Source organism: Thermobia domestica, chromosome 4, assembly GCF_964235325.1.
Source record: "Thermobia domestica chromosome 4, izTheDome1.hap1.1, whole genome shotgun sequence".
Lineage (NCBI taxonomy): Eukaryota > Metazoa > Arthropoda > Insecta > Zygentoma > Lepismatidae > Thermobia > Thermobia domestica.
The window spans coordinates 145,137,979-145,150,313 of NC_137457.1; the positions used below are offsets into that span (position 1 = coordinate 145,137,979).

General features: G+C 36.1%; 1 protein-coding gene across 1 annotated transcript in view; it reads left to right on the forward strand.

The window, feature by feature from the left end:
- Nucleotides 1–12,335, forward strand: part of LOC145682902 (uncharacterized) — a 1,185,542-nt gene that overhangs the window by 468,108 nt on the left and 705,099 nt on the right. The window lies entirely within an intron of this gene.

Sequence of the window (12,335 nt, forward strand, 5' to 3'; positions counted from 1 at the left end):
TAAGATATTCTATAAGAAGAATTTTTCATACCGTATACCTTTCTGGAATTAATTTAATTCTTATTTTCTGCAATAGAACAGTTCTTCAGAGAGTTAGTGAACCTCGGAACAATAATCTTTTTTATCTTTCTTAAGTAAAAATTTTATGAGTTTCAATCTCCGTTTCTATAAAAGTATAGGTTGTTCGCGAAAAAACTATAGAACAAGCTTTACCCTTGATGGTCATATCATAAAAACTTATCAAAGTTTCATCTTGTGTCTCAAATATATCATACAAGGTAAATTGGCAGATTTTATGAACAGAAAATATACATTTATTCAGCATATTTTTCTGAATCCGGAACAAAAATTTTACAAAACTTTCATTTCTACAATACTATTTATATTTAAAAGTATGAATTTGTATACGAGTTAAAGTTTGTATACAAAACAATTATTCAAGGCAATTTGTACTGATGATAGTGCTCGAACTCTCAGATTTCTGACTTTATTACAACTGGGTGATAAAGCAGAACTCTAATTTAAAATAACACAATTTTTTGACACAAAATTGAAACTGAATATTATGGTAAATATTGTAGAAATGTAACTAAACAATATTACTTTGTAGATATGTATATTAGTGCTAAACCGCTTGGAAAAAATGCACTTTCTTACTATATTCATTATTTACTATCATGGTTATTTTTATGTGTCTTGTAGTGTTTTTACTTACTTTTAGGTGCTTTAAAATAAAATGCAGAAACAAGAAAAAGAAAGAAATATAGAAGAAAGGTAATAAACTTTAAACCAGTGGCAAAGCGTTAGGCTAGTTTGTAGACTATTATTACGCCCATTACACCTCAAAGATATTTTTTGAAGGAGCTTCCCACATTCTTTCATCCATTTGCCTTTCGCTAAACGTAGCGGATTACTTCCAACGTCGAAAGCAAAGATTTTGTATCTTTTCTTTTGTGTATTTACCTTCAAAATGTTTGTTATTACTGAAACAGTATATTTTTCAGTTGAAATTTTATCACTCGGTTTAAGAAAAAATATACAAATATTACTCTCTGCCATTTCTTGTACCCGACCGCTACACAAACCATTTATTACAGAATGTGTCATTCATTATTTGGTACAAAAATTTCTGAGTCATGGTTATCAGGATACATAAAATACTTATAATTGATCTTGAAATATTCAATTATTGGTGAAATTGATACATAGAACTATTGTCCTACTTTAACTGCTATTGTGTTATATTTTGTAACTTTTGTATTCTGTAGTGAGCATCTTAATGTCCAATTTTTCCACTAATGTCTTCAATATAAAAATATGATTAAATGTTGCATTTTGAAATTTCGAGAACTGTCTTTTAGGTTTTGCGTTGCTATTTATGCAAAACATTCCATATTTCTGTTTCTTTTTCAGTAAGTCCTCCAAAGAGAGTGTTGAATTGATCAAATGTATTGTCTATAATTAGAGGGAAAATGGACCATGTAGTCATTCGATCTATGTTACTATAGTTGCATGTTAAAATCTTAGGTGTATTCCTAATGTATATATTCGAACTAGATTTCAAATAGACAGTACAAAATAATATTTCTTTTAACACAATTTGAAGACGAGATCTGATAAACTATAAAACTCGTGTAAATAATGCCGTTAGATGTGAAGGTAATGGTAGATAGTAAAGTGCATTTACAAAGACTAAAATTAAAATCCATAGGAGAAAACACACAACATGTTTGCCGTATATTAATTCGGAAATACGACACTGGATCAGGGTAAGGTAGTGGAACATCTACGTTGAGCCAGTGAAATACTTGAGATCTTGGGATAAATAAAAATAATAATAACTTTTTAAATACGTGAACACTAGAGTCATTGATAATCGTTTTTAACAATATAAAACTTAAAGCAGTATTGGTACACAAGAAGCTTTCTTCTTTCGGAATGCAACTAAACACGTTTAACTAACTGCTAGTTGAGTTAATAGTTCTGCCATTGATATGCAATAAATTCGATTTTACAAATATTGTTACCAGTAAAATTAATGCACGTATGGAAAAGAATATGAAAAAAAAGACATTAACTTTACTTTTCTGTCAGCGGAACATTACAGGTTATAGATAATCATAGGTTTAGAGCTTTATATATATCCTAGCATATATATATATATATATATATATAAAGCTCTAAACCTATGATTATCTATAACCTGTAACGTTCTGCTGACAGAAAAGCAAAGTTAAGTTAATGTCATTTTTTCCATAAATATACTAGCATATCTTATCCGATTCTCTGGGTTGAAATTAAATTTAAATGCACAAGTCCGTATTTCTTTTGTTTAGTACCTGTGAAATGTGTTTTAATGACGTAGATTTAAGCAGCATCGGAAAGATCATTGATCATTTCGGTGACCCCGAAAACCGGATTCGACACTAATATTGGTCATTTTCGATCATTTATATTTATATATACAGGGTGTCTCACTTAACTTTGCCACCGCAAATATTTCCGAAATGACAAAAAATTTGACAAATATAGTTACGCAGGAATGTACCAATGCCAGGGGCCAAAAATGTTCTGTAAACATCAAATGTCCCAGGGGTTCTATCATAGGGCCCCAGGGCCCAACTTGAAAATTAAAAACGGAAACCCCCTATTTTTATTGAAGATTCTGATTCTGCGATCAAAACTAAGCAAATTTTTGAAGCACTTTTTCGTTATTCTAACAGATGAAGCTGTAATCGCAAAAAAAAAAATATAATATCGTATATACGTCTCCTAAATTTGAGAAATCAAATATTTCCGAAATATCAAAAATTAACAAATCTATTTAAGTAAGAATGTACACATATCAGGGACCTATAAAATTCTGTAAACAGGAAGTGCCCCCAGGGACCAACTTGAACATTTCAAATTGAAACCCCCTATTTTTATTGCAGATTCAGATTCTACGATCAAAACTAAACAACTTTTACTTGAAGCACTTTTCATTATTCTAATAAATGGCGCTGTAATCGCGAAAAATTAATATCAACGTACCTATGCCCCCTAACGCATGGACCTCAAATATTTCTTAAATAACAAGAAGTCTAAAAGGACTATTGAAGAATGTACACATGTCAGGGGCCTATAAAACTCTGTAAACAAGAAGCGCCCCGAGGTGTAAAATCATAAGGCCGCAGGGGCCAGCTGGAAAATTTCTAATAGAAACCTCCTATTTTTGTTGCAGTTTCTGAATCTACGATTAAAACTTAGCAACTTTTACTTGAGTCACTTTTTCGTTACTTTAATAGATGGCGCTGTAATCGCAAAAGAATGAATATCCTCGTACGTATTCCCGTAACTTTGCGACCTCAAATATTTCCGAAATAACAAAAAATGTAACTAATATATTTAGGTAACAATGTACGCATATCAAACGGCTATAAAATTCTATAAACAACAATTGTCCCCAGGGGTACCATCATAGGACCCAGAGGCCAAGTTGAATGTTTTGAATAGAAACTCCCTATTTTTGTTGCAGATTCGAATTTGGGATCAAAAATAGGCAAATTTTATTTGAAGTACTTTTCGTTGCCCGCCTAGATGGCGCTGTAATCACAAAAAAAGAAATACCATTGTACATTACCTGGAATTGATAAAAAAAACTAAATATCTCGAAAAATATACATGCAATTAAAAAGCACGATATATGTGACCAATATTTTAAACACTCTTATGATAAAACAAAATTGCTTTCCTTTACAATTCAATGCGACCATGGTAGACAATTACGATATGGAAAGGAAAGTTTTTGTGTTTTGTAACAAGAAACATCTTCCCTAGAATTGTAAAAGTCAAGTAGACCAATATGTTTGTTAAATATCATGTCACATGAACAGATTAAGTAAAACCATTTTTTACAATAATATGTAAAAGCACAAATGACGAGATTTCACAGGACAAACAATTTACAAAACCTGCATAAAGCGCAAAGAAACTTAATTGATATACAGGGCTATTCTAAATTATCTTCATGATTATAAAGGTTAGTAGCACACGTTTGTTTAGTCAAAATGACATGCATCTTATGTTGTATTAGAGAAAACTCAAAATTATTTTTTGATTATAAACTCATGCGTGTTATGTTCCTTGTCAAAGTTTCTCAAGATGAGTGCAGTTTGTAAATCAACACATATCAGTTTGACAGTCTAATTCTTGGCACACTGTTTTTGACATTCCAGAGTCAGGAACTCCATCTGCTTTGTAAATACGTTCTGAAAGTTCAGTTAGATTGTCAGGGGGGGTTGACTGATACACTTGGACATAACATAACCCTAACTTCGTTGAAAATTCCGTTTCACATGAAAGCAGATAATAAAAAAACGTTGCCCTATCTTTATTTCTTCCTATCTAAATCACTGTTACCCTAGTTACGGAACTGAAGTGTAACTGATGTTTCACAACATACGCTCAAACTGCACACCTTTCTTGGTCTGGCAATGAGTAATTCGATAGTAAAACACAAATACTGCATTCCTGGTGGCGTCCAGTTCAATAAGTGCAACATCATCAACAGCCCTTTGACAAATATTATCCAAAATGGTTCGTATTTTTTGATATAGTAAAAATACTCGGAGTATTAGATAAACCCAGAAAAAGTAGTATATTGGCGATAAATCAAGGGAACAGAGAACGAGCGGCCATCCTATCTCACCTCTTTTGCAAATCAGTTAATTAGGAAATTTCGTGTTAAGAAATTGCCGCATATTTACACCGTTGCAAAGTGGTCCAGAGACCCTCAAAACCTGGCCAAAATTACATGACGCAAATCTCGGAACTAGTAGTAGTGCTGGATAGGCATTGACCTTGGGCAGTCATATCGACATGGGTGTTTCAAATAATAGCCTTCCGCAGTGTGTGGCTGGCGTCCAATGTAAGAGGTTGCCAGTGCACAAAACAGGAGTTGTGTATCAGCTAGAGAAAACAAAGTTGCCAGTGTCGTGTTTTGTATGTCCTTGGTCAACTGAACAAGGGGGTCAGGATATATTATATATGCAAAGCTTATACTTGCTGTTGGTATGCGTAGATGTGTGATGTGATTCCAGTGTCCCGTTGGAATGCGCGTTAAAGGTAAGCGTAGCAAAGGAAATAAAAGTATACATGTATTTTTGTGTTTCTAGACTTTTCTTTTGAGTGAAGCCAAGTGAAGCTCAGATGTTTCTCGTACATATGAGCCCAATATCCTCGGAGTTAGACACTACAAACAAAGCTTGCTCCATTTTGCTCGGTTGTGTAAAATCGAGGGATGTTTGTGGAAAGGTGATAGTAAACAAAAATGTACGAAGTGACTGAACAACAAGGGTAAACTGTCGTATATATATGGAAATATGTTGTTCTAAAGCATTATGTCATGAGAAGTGTAAATCCGAAACCAGAAACATGCTAACAGGGTCAGTTTGTAGTTGAAGTAATGAAAATAAATTAAAGTAAGGGGCGGCCTGACCCTCTGGAAGGCAAAGGTTTGATATTTATTCGTTTGCTATTGTCTCATAAACGAATAGAGATAATGAACAGTAACGTACCATGACCATATATAATGTTAGTCGACAGAAAGGAGATGGAAAAAGCACCTTCAGTATTGCCATCTGTAGATATTCAGTGTTGCTAGAGGTTTGCAAAGAAAGCTGGAGTAAGGTATTGAGTAGACAAATGAATTCAACGGCATTTCATAACAGAGTATATTATACGTCGAATGTGTGTTCGACTTTGCAAATAATGCTCTCATTGTGTTTGTAATAAAATAGTTGTGACATAAAAGCTATTCAAACTAACTAAAAGCATGTACAATTGAAACGATTGGAAATTGAAACCCTAATGACGAGAGATTGTGCATGAAGGAGTAAATAGAAGACTAAATGCGATGTCAGCACGTACATTGCCATTCAAATCACAATCACAGACCTCAGCAATACAACAAAAGTGTGTTGTGTGTATAACAGAGTTATGACTTACAGTATCAGTAATTATGATAATCGTAATGTGACGAACAGTATAGGTCAGTAATACTGAATGGGCATTTTCTTTTCGTTTCTGACATGGCGTATCACATATCAAGACGAAAACTTGTCCACGTTTTACGAGCAACTGCAGGACGCAGGACCACACAGCTGCACGAATTGTACAAACACAGGAGCCTGTGCTAGAAAAAATTCCAGCAAAATATAGTATGTCACTTCAGCTCATCACCAAATGGGGATGCGATAGTACTACTGGACACGCTGAATACAAATAAGTTGCACAAGAGGAGGGCTTTACAGACACTGACATTGTGTTCACGTCTATTGTACCAATTCAATTGTTCTATGAAAGGAAGTGATTACGAGTCGTAGTGTTGCAGAATCAGCGGCCATCATCCCCGAGATTCTGCCGGCCCATAAGGTTGCCGTTTAAGAAGGAAACAACTGAACTGATACGACAAGAATTTTAATGTATGCAGGGACAAATACAAAAACTGACGCCTAGCCAAATCACCATCACAGGAAAGGTTTTTGAGGTCACACACAGCCTGCATTTCACAATGGTTGACGGCAAAGTCTCTAACGCGATTACGCACACAAAATCAGCACAGACCTGCTATGTGTGTGGCGCAATGCCAAAGGTGATGAACACATTGACAAAGGGCCCTAAGCCAGTAAAACCTGACAATCTTGGCTTCGGACTGTCTCCTCTTCATACATGGATCCGTTTTATGGAGTGGCTGCTTCGTGTTGCATACCGCTTGGATCTTCGAAGATGGCAAATTCGTAAAGAACACAAACTGATCATGAAGAAGAAGCAAGCCGACATCCAAAAGGCCATGAAGGCCCAGTTAGGGCTGATCATCGATGAACCAAGGCAAGGCGGAAGCGGTACTTCAAATGACGGAAACATTGCCCGTCGTTTCTTTCAATATCCCGATAAGGTTGCATTCATCGAACCGGGATCTTATCGAGAAGTGTGCTGTGTTGCTTCACGCCTTATCTTGTGGGCTGGAGAAAGATCCACGTAAATTTGAAGCTTGGTCAAATGATATACTGGAACTGTACCTTCAGCACTATTTGTGGTTCTACATGCCCGCTTCAGTGCATATAAAGTTCTTGTTCATGGATCCGCAATTATCAGTCATTGCATATTACCGATTGGGCAGATGTCCAAAGAGGCCCAGGAGGCCCGAAACAAGCATATCAAACAGTACAGGGAACATCATTCTCGTAAGTGCACACGAGGGGACACGTTGCGAGGTGTATTTCTGCGACTCCAGGTCACAAGTGAACCCAAAATCTCGACGCTTCGTGAACCCATGGCACAGAAGCATAGGAAAAAGCAACTGTCTCCAGCTGCACTCATGGTTTTGAAAGATATAGAGGCTCCGCACGCACAGCCTTCTGATGATCAGTCCGAATAACTGTGTTAAAGACTATTAACTGCCTATCTGCCACGTTGGTTATTGTTCTGAACAAAATACTTGTTTTGTATGTACTGTACAATGCAGCACGGACTGAGGAGTGTGCACATTTTGCAACCAACGTGGTACATATTTCAGTTAGAAAATATATATTTGTTTACTTTATATATATATATATATATATATGTCTATTTTATGTATTCATATATATATATATATTGCATGCTATTATACACATTTGGTGACTACATGTCTTATTTTTTTCCAAAATCCGCCATATTGGATCCGCAATTTTGCATTTTTTCATTTGGATATCAGATTCGTATTCAGCGACCCCCAAAACCTTTATTTACCCAATTTCAGCTCCATGGCTTGATTTTTTCTTTTTTCTGTCCGCCATATTGGATCCGCCATTTTGAAGTTTTTAATTTGGGTATCAGAATCGTACTCAGCGACCTCACAAACCTTTATCTGTCAAGTTTCGTGAACATGGAACCACATCTTCCTATTTTGGCCACATTTTCAGGGTTTCTGGACCACTGTGCGTTGTGGTGTCTTGTACATCTTGCTGAAACCATCTGTGGGCAAAATTTTCCTCTCATTGATGGAACTATTGTCTTGTGGTCAAATGTTATTTGTTCCACTAAATTTATAAGAGCACATTTGGGCTCTTAGATCTACCGATCAACTTTGCATCTTCATATTTACTTTCACTTCTCAAATGGAATCATATGCAGTTTTGAAATTAAATCGTAACTATGCACATCTACATAACCATAAAAACAAACTTTAATAGATCCACCTAACAATTTTATATGTTCACTTTCAATTTTACCTCTCAGGTATAATCATATAATCTATATTCAAATCAAATCGACATTATACATATCTACATAAACATGGAAAAAATGAATAACTTAGTTCTCTTTTGCCAGTATGTTGGATTATTAATTGAAGCTTCATGTTCCAACGGAGAGCTGGAGTAAATCAACTTTCATAGTGAACACAAGCTCACAGAAAAAATACCAGTTCATGAAGAATATTATTATTAAGAACTTGTGCTCTAACTTTATAGGTTTGCAAGTGTTAGCACCAACATCACACAGCATGTCCAGTTCTTGAACCAGCTTTCCATTTATCAACCTCAAGTACCAGGATCTACTACAATAACGGAAAAGTGCTTGAAGTAAAAGTTGCTTATTTTTAATCTGAGAATCACAACCTGCATAAAAATAGGAACTTTCCACTTGAAATTTTCAAGTTGGCTCCTAGGACTCTATGATAGGACCCCTGAGGGCACTTCTTGCTTACAGAATTTTATGGGTCCCTGACATGAGTACATACCTGAGTAACTATATTTGATACATTTTTTGTTATTTCGGAAATATTTGAGGTCGCAAAGATAGGGGACGTACATACGATATTCATTTTTTTCGCTTACAGCGCGATCTATTAGAATAATGAGAAGGTGCTTCAAGTAAAAGTTGCTTAATTTTGATCGTAGAATCAGAATCTGCAACAAAAATAGGGAGTTTCTATATTAAATTTTCAAGTTGGCCCGTAGGGTCCTATGATAAGGACCCCTGTGGGCACTTCTTGTTTACAGAATTTTATAGGCAGCTGACATGTGTACATTCTTAAGTAACTAGATTTGTCACATGTTTTGTTATTTCGGAAATATTTGAGGTGGCAAAGTTAGAGGATGTAGGTACGTTAATATTCATTTTTTGCGATTACAGCACCATCTATTAGAATAAAAACTGCTGGAAGTAAGAATTGCTTTGTTTTGGTCACAGAATTAGAATCTGCAATAAAAATACGGGGTTTCAATTTAAAATTTTCTTGTTTGCCTCTCTGGCCCTATGATGGACCCCTGGGGTCACTTGTTGTTTATAGAATTTTATAGGCCCCTGCCATGAGTACATTCTTTCGTAATTATATTTGTCAATTTTTTTGTCATTTCGGAAATATTTGAGGTCGCAAAGTTAGGCGAGACACCATATATTTATAGATATAGATATATTTCCCCCTCTCCCATGTGACGGGCCATGGCATCAAAAGTGCTACTCCCACTCCTCCAAGTTGCGGGGTTGAATTTGATTTTAAACGGGATCGAAAGTATCACTGTTCATCTAAGTGACCCAGAAAACTGCAAATTCGACACTGGCCATTCTCGATTATTTTATATATCTGTTTCTCGCCCTCCCCCAAGTGGTGGGGCTGATTCTGGATTTAAAAAGGATCGGAAATGCCACTGTTAATCTGAATGATCCCCAAAACTATGGATTAGACATAATATTGGTCATTTTCGATTATTATTATTATTATTATTATATAGCTCCCCTCCCCTCCTCCATGCTGTAGCACAAGGCATCAGAATGTCACTGTTAATTTCAACTACTACTAAACACTAATATTAGTCATTTTGGATCATTTAAAAATGTTTATCCCCCGTCCCCAACGTCTAATCTACCCCTCTGCAGCTATCAGGGCTGAACTTAGATTGAAAGAGTATCAGAAGTGTCACTGTTTCTCTCATCGACCCCGAAAACTATAGATTCAGCACTAATATCGGTCATTTTTGATCATTTTTAAATTTCTCTCTCCCTCCCCAACCTTACGTTGCACCGTCAAACTGAGTAGCCTAAAGCAATCTCTGCTCGTAAACGCATGTATGTTGAAAATGTCATTGAGATCGATCGGGTGGTTCTAGAGTAATGAAGTCACAAAGACAGTCATTTTAATTCTAACTTTTTTTTTTACATATTAGTCCCCTCTCCCTTCCCATAGGTTGGATCGTCAAAGTGAAACGACAGGACGCACCAAAGATCCCGCCCTCATATATGTTGGAAAGTTGATCGAGATTGATTGGGTGGTTCAAAAGTTATTATGTTTTATTATTTTGTATTTATACGTAAAGTCACACCCCTGGGCCCGTTCCATACATGGCAAATTAATTAAGGGGATAGTATTGGCAAATCTCAAAGACATACAAATAAATATTATTTCAAGGTCCCCTAAAAGTAGACATTTTTAACTGAAGTGGGAACACTACTCAATTTGGTTTTATGTACGTTCTGTGTGCTGTTTTGTTTATACAATGTAGTGAACCAGTTTAATGCTTCGTTTATAATTTCATGTTCGTATCGTATACGGAGTGAGAAAATATGGTCATAAAATGGGCCCCCTCGAAGGGCGGGGAGCTTCCCTGGGGGGCAATTGCGACCTGCCTCAACAAGGACTGCCCTGCCAGCAGTCCCACACATTGTTCTCAGTTTGTAGTGCGGGTAGTTACTACAAACAAAATGCTGAATCACCAAATCCTGTGATGAATCAAATGGAGATGCTTCGATATGAAGTGGCAAAGCGAGAACATCTCTACGAGGGGGTTAATTCCTGGAAAGATGATCACTTTCGATTTAATTGTGATTACTTTTGAAAAGGAAAGAAAACTTTTGCATTAAACACTTATCGTTAAATTCCACAGATTTTCATCTACTTCTTCTATTTATTCACCCCGTATCAGACATTTTTGTCAGCTCGTATTACATGTAGACACTTCTAACAAAAGAACGTATGACCAAATCTATGTGAAAAATGAAATGGTAGCTTCCGTAGCTAGTAGCGTAGGGGGAATACCTCCACGGGGTCATCTTCAAAATTTTAAATGAAACTTTGTATCAATTTCGATTTCTTTGGAAGTACTAATGAAAAAAAAATCCTTTAAAAGAAACACTTTTCGTTAAATTCTGCGATTCGGCACCTACGTGAGTAACTAGTTGTTGAATTGCTACTATCAGACCACCCGTCCCAGGAGTTTCCTCTGCTCGTAGTACACGCAGATACTTCACTCACACAAAAAAGTGAATATTCAAATCTTATGTGAGGTACAAAATGGTGGTGATTTAATATCCAGTAATGTAGCGATAATTCCTCTACAGTCGTCAAGTCCAAAATTTTAAATGGATAGTTGTACCGACTCCGATTTTTTAGAACTGTTATTAAGAATGGAACCACTTTTAAGGAAACTAACTAACTAACTAACTCCATGGCCTATTGAACCCGGAGGTTCAATGCCGCGTTCACAAAAGCTCTCCACTGACTTCTATCCTTAGCTAACTGCATCCAGTTTCTACTTTGTATTCCAATCTCTGCGAGATCCATCTTAATATTGTCCTCCCATCTGCGCCTAGGTCTTCCTAATGGTCGTTTTCCGATTGGTCTTCCATTCAAGACTTAGAAAGCGTTTCTACTTTCTTCCATTCTAGCTACATGACCCGCCCATCTAAGCCTCCTAGACTTAACGACCCTAGCAATGTTCGGTAAACCATATAAATTATGTAGTTCCTCGTTATGAAGTTTCCTCCATTCCCCATTCCCGTTCCTCTTGGGTCCAAATATTCGTCTCAGGATCTTGTTCTCAAATACTTTCAGTCTATGTTCTTCCCTCAGAGTAAGTGACCATGTTTCGCAGCCATACAGAACAACAGGCATAATTATTGTTTTGTATATTTTAAGCTTCAAATTCCTCCACAGAATTCGCGACGACAAGGGATTTTGAACCGAATAGTAACATGAATTCCCTGCTTTGAATCGACATTTAATTTCTTCGTGAATATGATTTTCCTCTGTTAATATTGATCCTAGATATTTGAAACTATCCACTTTATCAAAAGTATTATTTTATATTTTAACGCATCCATAATTTGCTCTGTTCCGGTCCCGACGCACTTCCATGTATTTAGTTTTCTCTGCATTTACTTCTAAACCCATGTTCCTGGAAGTGTTTAATAAGATCTCTGCATTTCTTTCTATTGTTCTCCTATCATCCCCTATTAAATTTACATCATCAGCATATGCCATAACCTGGTGAAAACCGTTCAACTGTAGGCCCTGGTTGCTATCTTTGATTTTC